General features: G+C 51.5%; 1 protein-coding gene across 1 annotated transcript in view; it reads right to left on the reverse strand.

Annotated features, from left to right (window-relative positions):
• Positions 1 to 14393, reverse strand: part of LOC135043692 (matrix metalloproteinase-21-like) — a 96453-nt gene that overhangs the window by 72934 nt on the left and 9126 nt on the right. The window contains exon 2 of the mRNA XM_063955147.1: positions 7245 to 7279. The gene's annotated coding sequence lies outside the window, so the exon portion shown is untranslated. The remainder of the gene's footprint in view (positions 1 to 7244; positions 7280 to 14393) is intronic.

Consider the following 14393-nt stretch of genomic DNA (forward strand, 5'->3'; position numbering starts at 1 on the left):
CCACAGACTAACCCTAACCTTCCCTTCCCGCAGCCTAACTGTAACCTCCCAAACTCACAGCCTAACCGCAACCCTCTTTTTCCACATCCTAACTGTAACCTCCCATCCTCGCAGCCTAACCCTAACCCTCCCTTCCCGCAGCCTAACCTTCACTTCCCGCAGCCTAACCCTAACCCTCCCTTCCAGCAGCCTAACCCTAACCCTCACTTCCCGCAGCCTAACCCTAACCCTCCCTTCCAGCAGCCTAACTGTAACCTCCCATACTTGCAGCCTAACTGCAACCCTCCCTTTCCATAGCCTAACCCTAAACCACCCTTCCCGCAGCCTAACCCTAACCCTCACTTCCCGCAGCCTAACCCTAACCCTCCCTTCCAGCAGCCTAACTGTAACCTCCCATACTTGCAGCCTAACTGCAACCCTCCCTTTCCACAGCCTAACCCTAAACCACCCTTCCCGCAGCCTAACCCTAACCCTCACTTCCCGCAGCCTAACCCTAACCCTCCCTTCCAGCAGCCTAACTGTAACCTCCCATACTCGCAGCCTAACTGCAACCCTCCCTTTCCACAGCCTAACCCTAACCCTCCCTTCCCGCAGCCTAACCGTAACCCTCCCTTCCCGCAGCCTAACCCTAACCCTCCCTTCCTGCAGCCTAACCCTCCCTTCCCTCAGCCTAACCGTAACCCTCCCTTCCCGCAGCCTAACCGTAACCCTCCCTTCCCGCAGCCTAACCCTAACCCTCCCTTCCTGCAGCCTAACCCTCCCTTCCCGCAGCCTAACCCTAACCCTCCCTTCCAGCAGCCTAACTGTAACCTCCCATACTCGCAGCCTAACCGCAACCCTCCCTTTCCACAGCCTAACCGTAACCTTCCCTTCCCGCAGCCTAACTGTAACCTCCCTTCCTGCAGCCTAACCCTAACCTTCCCTTCCCACAGCCTAACCCTAACCCACCCTTCCCGCAGCCTAACCCTAACCCTCACTTCCCGCAGCCTAACCATAACCCTCCCTTCCCGCAGCCTAACTGTAACCTCCCATACTCGCAGCCTAACCGTAACCCTCCCTTTCCGCAGCCTAACCATAACCCTTCCATACCACAGCCTAACCCTAACCCTCCCTTCCTGCAGCCTAACCCTCCCTTCCTGCAGCCTAACCCTAACCCTCCCTTCTCGCAGCCTAACCCTAAACCTCCCTTCCCACAGCCTAACCCTATCCCTCCCTTCCCGCAGCCTAACCTGAACCCTCCCTTCCCGCAGCCTAACCCTCCCGTCCCACAGCCTAACCCTAGCCACTCTTCCCGTTGCCTAACCCTCATCCAACCCTTCCCACAGCCTAACCCTAACCACCACTCCAAGCAGCCTAATCCTAACCCTCCATTCTCGCAGCCTAACCGTTACCCTCCTGTCCCGCAGCCTAACCCTAACCACCTCTTCCCTCAGTCTAACCCTAACTCTCCCTTCCTGCAGTCTGACCTTTACCTTCCCTCCTCTCAGCCTAACCCTAGTCAACCCGCCCCACCTTATTTTTATCACTACTAAGTGGGCGGTGACGGCACCCGGCCAGCTGTTTCCCACAGACGCCTCTCTCCCACCGTCTCCATGGTATATACTTATTATCACTAATCAACGGGAGGTGACGGCACCCGGCCGGCTGTTCCCCACAGACGCCTCTCTCCCTCCGTCTCCATGGTATATACTTATTATCACTAATCAGCGGGAGGTGACGGCACCTGGGCGGCTGTTCCCCACAGACGCCTCTCTCCCTCCGTCTCCATAGTATATACTTATTATTATCACTAAACAGCGGGAGGTGACGGTACCCGGGTGGCTGTTCCCCACAGATGCCTCTCTCCCTCCGTCTCCATGGTTTATACTTATTATTATCACTAATCAGCGGGAGGTGACAGCACCTGGGCGGCTGTTCCCCACAGACGCCTCTCTCCCTCCGTCTCCATAGTATATACTTATTATTATCACTAAACAGCGGGAGGTGACGGTACCCGGGTGGCTGTTCCCCACAGATGCCTCTCTCCCTCCGTCTCCATGGTATATACTTATTATCACTAATCAGCAGGAGGTGACGGCACCCGGCCGGCTGTTCCCCACAGACGCCTCTCTCCCTCCGTCTCCATGGTATATACTTATTATTATCACTAATCAGTGGAAGGTGACGGCACCCGGATGGCTGTTCCCCACAGACGCCTCTCTCCCTCCGTCTCCATGGTATATACTTATTATTATCACTAATCAGCAGGAGGTGACGGCACCCGGATGGCTGTTCCCCACAGACACCTCTCTCCCTCCTTCTCGATGGTATATACTTATTTTTACTAATCAGCAGGAGGTGACGGCACCCGGGCGGGTGTTCCCACAGACGCCTCTCTCCCTCCGTCTCCATGGTATATACTTATTATCACTAATCAGCGGGAGGTGACGGCACCCGGGCGGCTGTTCCCACAGACGCCTCTCTCCCTCCGTCTCCATGGTATATACTTATTATTATCACTAATTAGCAGGAGGTGACGGCACCCGGCCGGCTGTTCCCCACAGACGCCTCTCTCCCTCCTTCTCCATGGTATATACTTATTATTATCACTAATCAGCGGGAGGTGACGGCACCCGGGTGGCTGTTCCCCACAGACGCCTCTCTCCCTCCATCTCCATGGTATATACTTATTATCACTAATCAGCAGGAGGTGACGGCACCCGGGCGGCTGTTCCCCACAGACGCCTCTCTCCCTCCGTCTCCATGGTATATACTTATTATTTCTATCATTAATCAGCAGGAGGTGACGGCACCCGGCCGGCTGTTCCCCACAGACGCCTCTCTCCCTCCATCTCCATGGTATTTACTTATTATCACTAATCAGCGGGAGGTGACGGCACCCGGGTGGCTGTTCCCCACAGACGCCTCTCTCCCTCCGTCTCCATGGTATATACTTATTATTATCACTAATCAGTGGAAGGTGACGGCACCCGGGTGGCTGTTCCCCACAGACGCCTCTCTCCCTCCGTCTCCATGGTATATACTTATTATTATCACTAATCAGCGGGAGGTGACGGCACCCGGGCGGCTGTTCCCACAGACGCCTCTCTCCCTCCGTCTCCATGGTATATACTTATTATCACTAATCAGCAGGAGGTGACGGCACCTGGCCAGCTGTTCCCCACAGACGCCTCTCTCCCTCTTTCTCCATGGTATATACTTATTATCACTAATCAGCGGGAGGTGACGGCACCCGGCCGGCTGTTCCCCACAGACGCCTCTCTCCCTCCGTCTCCATGGTATATACTTATTATCACTAACAGCGGGAGGTGACGGCATACATCCGGCCGGCTGTTCCCCACAGACGCCTCTCTCCCTCCTTCTCCATGGTATATACTTATTATCACTAATTAGCGGGAGGTGACGGCACCCGGGTGGCTGTTCCCCACAGACGCCTCTCTCCCCCCGTCTCCATAGTATATACTTATTATCACTAATTAGCGGGAGGTGACGGCACCCGGGTGGCTGTTCCCCACAGACGCCTCTCTCCCTCCGTCTCCATGGTATATACTTATTATCACTAATCAGCAGGAGGTGACGGCACCCGGCCGGCTGTTCCCCACAGACGCCTCTCTCCCTCCGTCTCCATGGTATATACTTATTATCACTAATCAGCAGGAGGTGACGGCACCCGGCCGGCTGTTCCCCACAGACGCCTCTCTCCCTCCGTCTCCATGGTATATACTTATTATTATCACTAATCAGCGGAAGGTGACGGCACCCGGGCGGGTGTTCCCACAGACGCCTCTCTCCCTCCTTCTCGATGGTATATACTTATTATCACTAATCAGCAGGAGGTGACGGCACCCGGGCGGCTGTTCCCCACAGACGCCTCTCTCCCTCCGTCTCCATGGTATATACTTATTATTATCACTAATCAGCGGGAGGTGACGGTACCCGGGTGGCTGTTCCCCACAGACGCCTCTCTCCCTCCGTCTCCATGGTATATACTTATTATTATCACTAATCAGCGGGAGGTGACGGCACCCGGGCGGCTGTTCCCACAGACGCCTCTCTCCCTCCGTCTCCATGGTATATACTTATTATCACTAATCAGTGGGAGGTGACGGCACCCGGGTGGCTGTTCCCCACAGACGCCTCTCTCCCTCCTTCTCCATGGTATATACTTATTATCACTAATCAGTGGGAGGTGATGGCACCCAGGTGGCTGTTCCCCACAGACGCCTCTCTCCCTCCGTCTCCATGGTATATACTTATTATTATCACTAATCAGCGGGAGGTGACGGCACCCGGGTGGCTGTTCCCACAGACGCCTCTCTCCCTCCGTCTCCATGGTATATACTTATTATCACTAATCAGCGGGAGGTGACGGCACCCGGGTGGCTGTTCCCCACAGACGCCTCTCTCCCTCCGTCTCCATGGTATATACTTATTATTATCACTAATCAGCGGGAGGTGACGACACCCGGCCGGCTGCTCACCACAGACGCCTCTCTCCCTCCGTCTCCATGGTATATACTTATTATTATCACTAATCAGCGGGAGGTGATGGCACCCTGGTGGCTGTTCCCCACAGACGCCTCTCTCCCTCCTTCTCCATGGTATATACTTATTATTATCACTAATCAACGGGAGGTGATGGCACCCGGGCGGCTGTTCCCCACAGACGCCTCTCTCCCTCCTTCTCGATGTTATATACTTATTTTTACTAATCAGCAGGAGGTGACGGCTCCCGGCCGGCTGTTCCCCACAGACGCCTCTCTCCCTCCGTGTCCATGGTATATACTTATTATTATCACTAATCAGCGGGAGGTGACGGCACCCGGGTGGCTGTTCCCCACAGACGCCTCTCTCCCTCCGTCTCCATGGTATATACTTATTATTATCACTAATCAGCAGGAGGTGACGGCACCCAGCCGGCTGTTCCCCACAGACGCCTCTCTCCCTCTTTCTCCGTGGTATATACTTATTATCACTAATCAGCGAGAGGTGACGGCACCCGGGCGGCAGTTCCCACAGACGCCTCTCTCCCTCCGTCTCCATGGTATATACTTATTATCACTAATCAGCGGGAGGTGACGGCACCCGGGCGGCTGTTCCCCACAGACGCCTCTCTCCCTCTTTCTCCATGGTATATACTTATTATCACTAATCAGCGAGAGGTGACGGCACCCGGGCGGCTGTTCCCACAGACGCCTCTCTCCCTCCGTCTCCATGGTATATACTTATTATTATCACTAATCAGCAGGAGGTGACGGCACCCGGCCGGCTGTTCCCCACAGACGCCTCTCTCCCTCCTTCTCGATGGTATATACTTATTTTTACTAATCAGCAGGAGGTGACGGCACCCGGCCGGCTGTTCCCCACAGACGCCTCTCTCCCTCCGTCTCCATGGTATATACTTATTATTATCACTAATCAGCAGGAGGTGACGGCACCCGGCCAGCTGTTCCCCACAGACGCCTCTCTCCCTCGTTCTCCATGGTATATACTTATTATCACTAATCAGCGGGAGGTGACGGCACCCGGCCGGCTGTTCCCACAGACGCCTCTCTCCCTCCGTCTCCATGGTATATACTTATTATTATTACTAATCAGCGGGAGGTGACGGCATACATCCGGCCAGCTGTTCCCCACAGACGCCTCTCTCCCTCCTTCTCCATGGTATATACTTATTATTATCACTAATCAGCAGGAGGTGACGGCACCCAGGTGGCTGTTCCCCACAGACGCCTCTCTCCCTCCATCTCCATGGTATATACTTATTATTATCACTAATCAGCAGGAGGTGACGGCACCCGGCCGGCTGTTCCCCACAGACGCCTCTCTCCCTCCGTCTCCATGGTATATACTTATTATCACTAATCAGCGGGAGGTGACGGCACCCGGCCGGCTGTTCCCCACAGACGCCTCTCTCCCTCCTTCTCCATGGTATATACTTATTATTATCACTAATCAGCAGGAGGTGACGGCACCCAGGTGGCTGTTCCCCACAGACGCCTTTCTCCCTCCATCTCCATGGTATATACTTATTATTATCACTAATCAGCAGGAGGTGACGGCACCCGGCCGGCTGTTCCCCACAGACGCCTCTCTCCCTCCGTCTCCATGGTATATACTTATTATTATCACTAATCAGCAGGAGGTGACGGCACCCGGCCGGCTGTTCCCCACAGACGCCTCTCTCCCTCCGTCTCCATGGTATATACTTATTATTATCACTAATCAGCAGGAGGTGACGGCACCCGGCCGGCTGTTCCCCACAGACGCCTCTCTCCCTCCGTCTCCATGGTATATACTTATTATTATCACTAATCAGCAGGAGGTGACGGCACCCGGGTGGCTGTTCCCCACAGACGCCTCTCTCCCTCCGTCTCCATGGTATATACTTATTATTATCACTAATCAGCAGGAGGTGACGGCACCCGGGTGGCTGTTCCCCACAGACGCCTCTCTCCCTCCGTCTCCATGGTATATACTTATTATTATCACTAATCAGCAGGAGGTGACGGCACCCGGCCGGCTGTTCCCCACAGACGCCTCTCTCCCTCGTTCTCCATGGTATATACTTATTATTATCACTAATCAGCGGGAGGTGACGGCACCCGGGTGGCTGTTCCCCACAGACGCCTCTCTCCCTCCGTCTCCATGGTATATACTTATTATTATCACTAATCAGCGGGAGGTGACGGCATACATCCGGCCAGCTGTTCCCCACAGACGCCTCTCTCCCTCCTTCTCCATGGTATATACTTATTATCACTAATCAGCGGGAGGTGACGGCACCCGGCCGGCTGTTCCCACAGACGCCTCTCTCCCTCCGTCTCCATGGTATATACTTATTATCACTAATCAGCGGGAGGTGACGGCACCCGGCCGGCTGTTCCCACAGACGCCTCTCTCCCTCCTTCTCCATGGTATATACTTATTATCACTAATCAGCGGGAGGTGACGGCACCCGGCCGGCTGTTCCCACAGACGCCTCTCTCCCTCCTTCTCCATGGTATATACTTATTATTATTATAACTAATCAGCGGGAGGTGACGGCACCCGGCCGGCTGTTCCCACAGACACCTCTCTCCCACCGTCTCCATGGTATATACTTATTATTATTATAACTAATCAGCAGGAGGTGTCGGCATACATCCGGCCGGCTGTTCCCACAGACGCCTCTCTCCCTCTCATAAATCTCGTATTCCTATCCTTTTGCACAACATTAATTTGACAAGTATTCCACATTTTACCTTTTCTTCTCTTTCAGTTTCAGTTCGTAGCAGAGCTGGGGGAATAATATAAAAGTGTATTAATGATTATAATAATATCAATACTAATAATAATAATTCTATATCTTAAATAATGCTAATACAACAACTGTGGATAATTAATGACAAATTACTTCTACTGCCAACAACGACATAAATAATAATAATAATAATAATAATTTCCTTACTTCCCCTGTAACACGGTCAGACCTATGTCAGGCTCAGGGGATTGGATGAGGAGCGCTCTACTGTAGTGCTGCATCCAACCATAATGCAGACAGGTAAGCTGACCTGTCTCCTATAGGACCCCTCTGACACAGTCTTACCTCAGGGTGTTGGGTGCAGGGACGTGTGGTGAGCTAAATAGCTCAGGAGCCACTGGCTAGCACCAGAGCCAGATTTACATGCAATATATGAGCCAAAACATACATCTGGGCATTATACACAGGTGCAGCGGTTAATACATGTGGGCATTATACACAGGTGCAGCGGTATGTACATGTGTGCATTATACACAGATGCAGCAGTATATACATGTGGGCATTATACACAGGTGCAGCGGTACATACATGTAGGCATTATACACAGGTGCAGCAGTATATACATGTGGGCATTATACACAGGTGCAGCGGTATATACATGTGGGCATTATACACAGGTGCAGCAGTATATACATGTGGGCATTATACACAGGTGCAGCGATATATACATGTGGGCATTATACACAGGTGCAGCAGTAGAAACTCCTGGAAATTTGGTGAGTGTTGATTAGAGATGTGCGGATTAGGTAGGTGGGTGTGTGTGTGTGTGGGGGGGGGGGGGGGGAGGGGAGGACAGTCTCACCTGCCAAAGACTTTTTACTCCAGAGTTTTGGCTATAAAAATTATTAGAATAATGCAAATAAGATATTTCAAAAATATTCTTTGTATTTTTCATATACTTTATACAGTCAAACCTCTGGCACAAACGTTAGTATGACAGGAAAGGCTCTGCCCCACCCGCTTCACCCAACCGCACCTCACTGGAACTTGGGTGAGTAGCACTCCAATCGTAATGCAGACAGGTAAGTTGACATGGCTGTCTCTAGGAGCAGCCGAAGCTCAGCCAGCGGCCTTACCTCCGCATGTGTGTTCCCCTTACATGTCTTCTCTCACATGTGTTCCTCATGAACAGCCGGGCTCAGAGGGGTAAATCTACTACAAATTACAGATGAGCGGGTTCGTTTCTCAGAGAACCGAACCCCCCTATCATCCCGCTCCGAGCCAGAATCCAAGTCAGGCTCGGGACTTCCAGTCAGACTCAGAAACCAGAACAAGGCAAAATGTCATCATCCCGCTGTCAGATTCTCACGGGGTTTTGGATTCCATATAAGGAGCCACGCATCGCCGCCATTTTCACTCCGGACTTGGAGAGTGAGGGAGACAGATCTCTGTCTCTCTGTGGGTGGTGGCGTCGGGTGGGGTCAGTGTGTGCTCTGTAGGGGTGCTGCTGCGGCCACTGTGGTGTATCTGTGCTGTTAGGGGTGCTGTCCTGGCTGTCCCTGGTGTTTCATGTGCTGCAGCTGTACATGGGTGTTGCTGTCCTGGCTGTCACTGTGTTGAACAGGAGGCAGGGACACTGTCCTCATGTATGCTGTGAAAATACAGGGGTGCTGGCTGTACAAATTCAGGTGTGCAGTGAAAATAAATGTACACTGTCCCTGTCTTGTATGCTGTAAAAATACAGAGGTGGTGCTGTTGAAATAAAAGTACAATGGTCATGTATGCTGTAAAAATACAGGGGAGCTGTTGTTGAAATAGAAGTACACTGGTCCTGTATGCTGTAAAAATACAGTGGTGCTGCTGTTAAAATAAAAGTACACTGGTCCTGTATGCTGTAAAAATACAAAGGTGCTGTTGTTAAAATAAAAGTATACTGATCCTGTATGCTGTAAAAAAATACAGGGGTGTTGCTGTTAAATTAAAAATACACTGGTCCTGTATACTGTAAAAATACAGGGGTGCTGCTGTTAAAATAAAAGTACACTGGTCCTGTATGCTGTAAAAATACAGGGGTGCTGCTAATAAATTTAAAGTACACTGGTCCTGTATGCTGTAAATTACAAGGGTACAGTGAAAATAAATGTACACTGTCCTTGTCTTGTATGCTGTAAATTTACAGGGGTGTTGTGAAAATACAGGGGTACTGGCACTGTCTGCGGTTGCGATGTCTAGGCCTTACACTGTATGGGAGGAGGAGGCTCCTACCACTATTTGCAATCCCTCTGTAAAAGCTGGGAGGAGCACCGCCAGTCCAGTTGCTGATATTGAGATTGAGGATGTCTGTTATGATTCCAGCACTCTGGTCTGAGGTGGTCCTATTGCAAGGACCGGAGCACTGGAACGGAATGCTGGGGAAGGGAGCGGGAATAGAAAGTAGCCCCTGGCGCCCTAACTCCGTTGTCTCGCCCGTGTGGTCAGAAATCCCCTGCGAGACTATGGTTGCTTGAGCCCATGGCAGCCGCGTTTGAAGGGCGGATTATGTCTGCCCAACTCCGATGCCCCCTCAGGTCTTAATGGGAGACAAAGGGAAATCCGAGACAGGGTGATAACAAGGGGCCCTCTGACTAAACAACCAGGCCAGGGGCTACAAGCTAACTGACTAAACCTGAGGTATGTGCGGTAACCCGCCAGGGAAAAGGACAACCAAAATCCACTAGTCCGTACTCCTACCCAGCACCGCTGGATACCAGAGTGGATCTGTGGGAGCGGAATCCTCCGCAAAAGCTCCGGAACACAAATAATAAATGATAAATAATTAAGCGGCCCAAGCCGCAACACACGGCTACGCCGTGACTCACGAACACCACTGGATGTTCAAAGGTGCTCAGTCAGGACTCCAGGAACAGATGACGACTTCCGAGTACAGGACAACTGAGAACAGGAACGACCGGATACAGCAGGACTGGAAACACTTTCAGCAAACAGATTCAGCATTCAGGAAGCTATTACCGGCGTCTGTGAGAAGCCCAGGAAGTGTATTTAACAGGGAGTCCTCCAATCAGCTGTTTGGAGGCTGATTGGATTAAATGCCATACAGCTGCCAAGCTGCATGGCCAGGAAAACAGACATCTCATTATTTAAATTGAACCCAGCAACGGGGAATGCAGTCCGTAAGTGGCGTCCCCGTTGCTAGGGTCCGTGCGGCTCCGTGCGCCCGGCGTCTAGCGTTGCCAGGGAGCCGGCGGCTGTACGCGCACGGCGTCCCTGGTTGCTAGGCGCCGGGCCGCAGCGACGAGCGGACCCCGGCGCCTAACAATGTCACTGTAGAAGGATGAGGAGGATATTGGTGTAGCTGGTGCTGAGGAGGAAGTTGATGATGAGGATTCTGATGGTGATATGATTTGTTTGAAGAAGGCACTAGTGGAGACAATTGTTGTCCATGGGATAAAAAGCCCATTGTCATGCCTGGGCAAAATACCAAAAAAGCCACCTCTTCAGTGTGGAATTATTTCTCTGTGAGAATTACTTCATTGCTTCCTCCCACAGTCCTACTTACAGTATGAAATGATTTTCGACTGTAGAGTGGTAAGCTACACTAGGGCAGGGACTGAATAACAAAAAATAATACTGCACAGTCGTGCGTAGTACTTTATCGAACCCACTTGAACTCAACTTGCCCCATCCGGGGCTGCTGTGGGGGCTCAGGAGGGGCTGCTAAAACATCTAAGGGGGCTGCTTTATTTAAAAACTGAATATGGAAAAAAATAAGATTTTAAACCTACCGGTAAATCTTTTTCTCCTAGTCCATAGAGGATGCTGGGGACTCCGTAAGGACCATGGGGATAGTCGGGCTCCGCAGGAGACATGGGCACTAAAAAGAACTTTAGATATGGGTGTACACTGACTCCTCCCTCTATGCCCCTCCTCCAGACCTCAGTTAGAGAAACTGTGCCCAGAGGAGACGGACAGTACGAGGAAAGGATTTTTGTTAATCTAAGGGCAAGATTCATACCAGCCACACCATTCACACCGTATAACATGGAATATACGAAACAGTTAACAGCATGAAACAAAACAGCATGAGCCCGAGACTGATCAAAACTGTAACATAACCCTTAAGTAAGCAAAAACTATATACAAGTCTTGCAGATGAAGTCCGCACTGGGACGGGCGCTCAGCATCCTCTACGGACTAGGAGAAAAAGATTTACCTGTAGGTTTAAAATCTTATTTTCTCTTACGTCCTAGAGGATGCTGGGGACTCCGTAAGGACCATGGGGATTATACCAAAGTTCCAAAACGGGCGGGAGAGTGCGGATGACTCTGCAGCACCGATTGAGCAAACATGAGGTCCTCATCAGCCAGGTTATCAAACTTGTAGAACTTCGCAAAGGTGTTTGAACCCGACCAAGTAGCAGCTCGGCACAGCTGTAATGCCGAGACACCTCGGGCAGCCGCCCAAGAAGAGCCCACCTTCCTTGTGGAATGATCCTTTACAGAATTTGGTAACGGCAAGCCAGCCGTAGAATGAGCCTGCTGAATTGTTCTGCAGATCCAGCGAGCAATAGTCTGCTTCGAAGCAGGAGCGCCAACTTTGTCGGCTGCATACAGGACAAACAGTACCTCTGTTTTCCTAACCCGAGCCGTTCTGGCCACACACATTTTCAATGCCCTGACCACATCAAGGGACTCGGAATCCTCCAAGTCCCGTGTAGCCACAGGCACCACAATAGGTTGGTTCATATGAAACGAAGAAACCACTTTGGCCAAAAATTGAGGATGAGTCCGCAACTCCGCTCTATCCACATGGAAAATCAGATAGGGGCTTTTGTGAGATAAAGCCGCCAACTCCGACACTCGCCTTGCCGATGCCAAGGCCAACAACATGACCACTTTCCAAGTGAGATATTTTAATTCCACCGTTTTAAGTGGTTCAAACCAGTGAGACTTAAGGAACCTCAACACCACGTTAAGGTCCCAGGGTGCCACTGGAGGCACAAACGGAGGCTGGATATGCAGCACTCCCTTCACAAAAGTCTGGACTTCTGGGAGAGAAGCTAATTCCTTCTGAAAGAAAATGGATAGGGCCGAAATCTGAACCTTAATGGAGCCTAATTTTAGGCCCAAATTCACTCCCGTCTGTAGGAAGTGAAGGAAACGGCCCAGATGGAATTCTTCCGGAGGAGCATTCCTGGGCTCACACCAAGATACATATACGGTAATAATGTTTCGCTGTCACGTCCTTCCTAGCCTTTATCAGAGTAGGAATTACCTCATCCGGAATGCCCTTTTCCGTTAGGATTCGGCGTTTAACCGCCATGCCGTCAAACGAAGCCGCGGTAAGTCTTGGAACAGACAGGGCCCCTGTTGTAACAGGTCCTCTTTGAGAGGAAGAGGCCACGGATCTTCTGTGAGCATTTCCTGCAGATCCGGATACCAGGCCCTTCGCGGCCAATCTGGAACAATGAGAATTGTCTGTACTCCTCTTCGTGTTATGATTCTCAATATCTTTGAGATGAGCGGAAGAGGAGGGAACACATAGACCGACTGAAACACCCATGGTGTCACCAGGGCGTCCACTGCCACTGCCTGAGGGTCCCTTGACCTGGCGCAATACTTCGGTAGTTTCTTGTTAAGGCGTGACGCCATCATGTCTATCTGAGGCAGTCCCCACTGACTTGCAATCTCTGCGAAGACTTCCTGATGAAGTCCCCACTCTCCTGGATGTAGATCGTGTCTGCTGAGGAAGTCTGCTTCCCAGTTGTCCACTCCCGGAATGAAGACTGCTGTCAGAGCGCTTACATGATTTTCCGCCCAGCGAAGAATCCTGGTGGCTTCTGCCATTGCCACTCTGCTGTTTGTTCTGCCTTGGCGGTTTACATGCGCCACTGCAGTGATGTTGTCTGACTGGATCAGAACCGGTAAGTCGCAAAGCAAATTCTCCGCTTTCCAAAGGGCGTTGTATATGGCCCTCAACTCCAGTATGTTGATGTGAAGACAAGCCTCCTGGCTTGACCAGAGACCCTGGAAGTTTCTTCCCTGCGTGACTGCTCCCCAACCTCGGAGGCTCGCGTCCGTGGTTACCAGAACCCAGTCCTGAATGCTGAACCTGCGACCCTCCAGAAGGTGAGCACTCTGCAGCCACCACAGGGGAGATACCCTGGCCCTGGGGGACAGGGTGGTCATCTGATGAATCTGTAGATGTGACCCGGACCACTTGTCCAGAAGGTCCCATTGAAAAGTTCTCGCATGGAACCTGCCGAATGGAATGGCCTCGTAAGACGCCACCATCTTTCCCAGAACTCGAGTGCAGTGATGCACCAACACCCTTTTTGGCTTCAACAGGTCCCTGACCAAATACATGAGTTCTTGGGCCTTTTCCATCGGAAGATAAACCCTTTTCTGGTCTATATCCAGAATCATGCCTAAGAAAGGCAAACGAGTCATTGGAACCAACTGTGACTTCGGGATATTGAGAATCCAGCCGTGCTGTTGCAACACCCTCAGGGAGAGTGATACGCTGTTCAGCAACTGTTCTCTCGATCTCGCTTTTATTAGGAGATCGTCCAAGTACGGGATAATTGTGACACCCTGCTTGCGCAGGAGCACCAACATTTCCGCCATTACCTTGGTGAAAATCCTCGAGGCTGTGGAAAGCCCAAACGGCAACGTCTGAAATTGGTAATGACAATCCTGTACAGCAAACCTCAGGAACGCCTGATGAGGCGGATATTTGGGGACATGAAGGTATGCATCCTTTATGTCCAGGGACACCATATAATCCCCCCCTTCCAGGCTGGCGATGACCGCTCTGAGCGACTCCATCTTGAACTTGAACCTTTTTAAGTATAGGTTTAAGGATTTCAAATTCAAAATGGGCCTGACCGAACCGTCCAGTTTCGGGACTACAAACAAGGTTCAGTAATACCCCATCCCCTGCTGCAGCAGGGGGACTTTGACCACCACTTGTTGAAGACACAATTTTTGAATTGCATTTAAAACTATCTCCCTCTCTGGGGGAGAAGCTGGTAGGGCCGATTTGAAAAACCGGCGAGAAGGCACCTTTTCGAATTCCAGCTTGTAACCCTGGGAAACAATTTCTATTGCCCAGGGATCCACCTGTGAGTGAACCCAGACGTGGCTGACTCCCT

This window comes from Pseudophryne corroboree, unplaced genomic scaffold (assembly GCF_028390025.1).
Source record: "Pseudophryne corroboree isolate aPseCor3 unplaced genomic scaffold, aPseCor3.hap2 scaffold_876, whole genome shotgun sequence".
Classification (NCBI taxonomy): Eukaryota; Metazoa; Chordata; class Amphibia; order Anura; family Myobatrachidae; genus Pseudophryne; species Pseudophryne corroboree.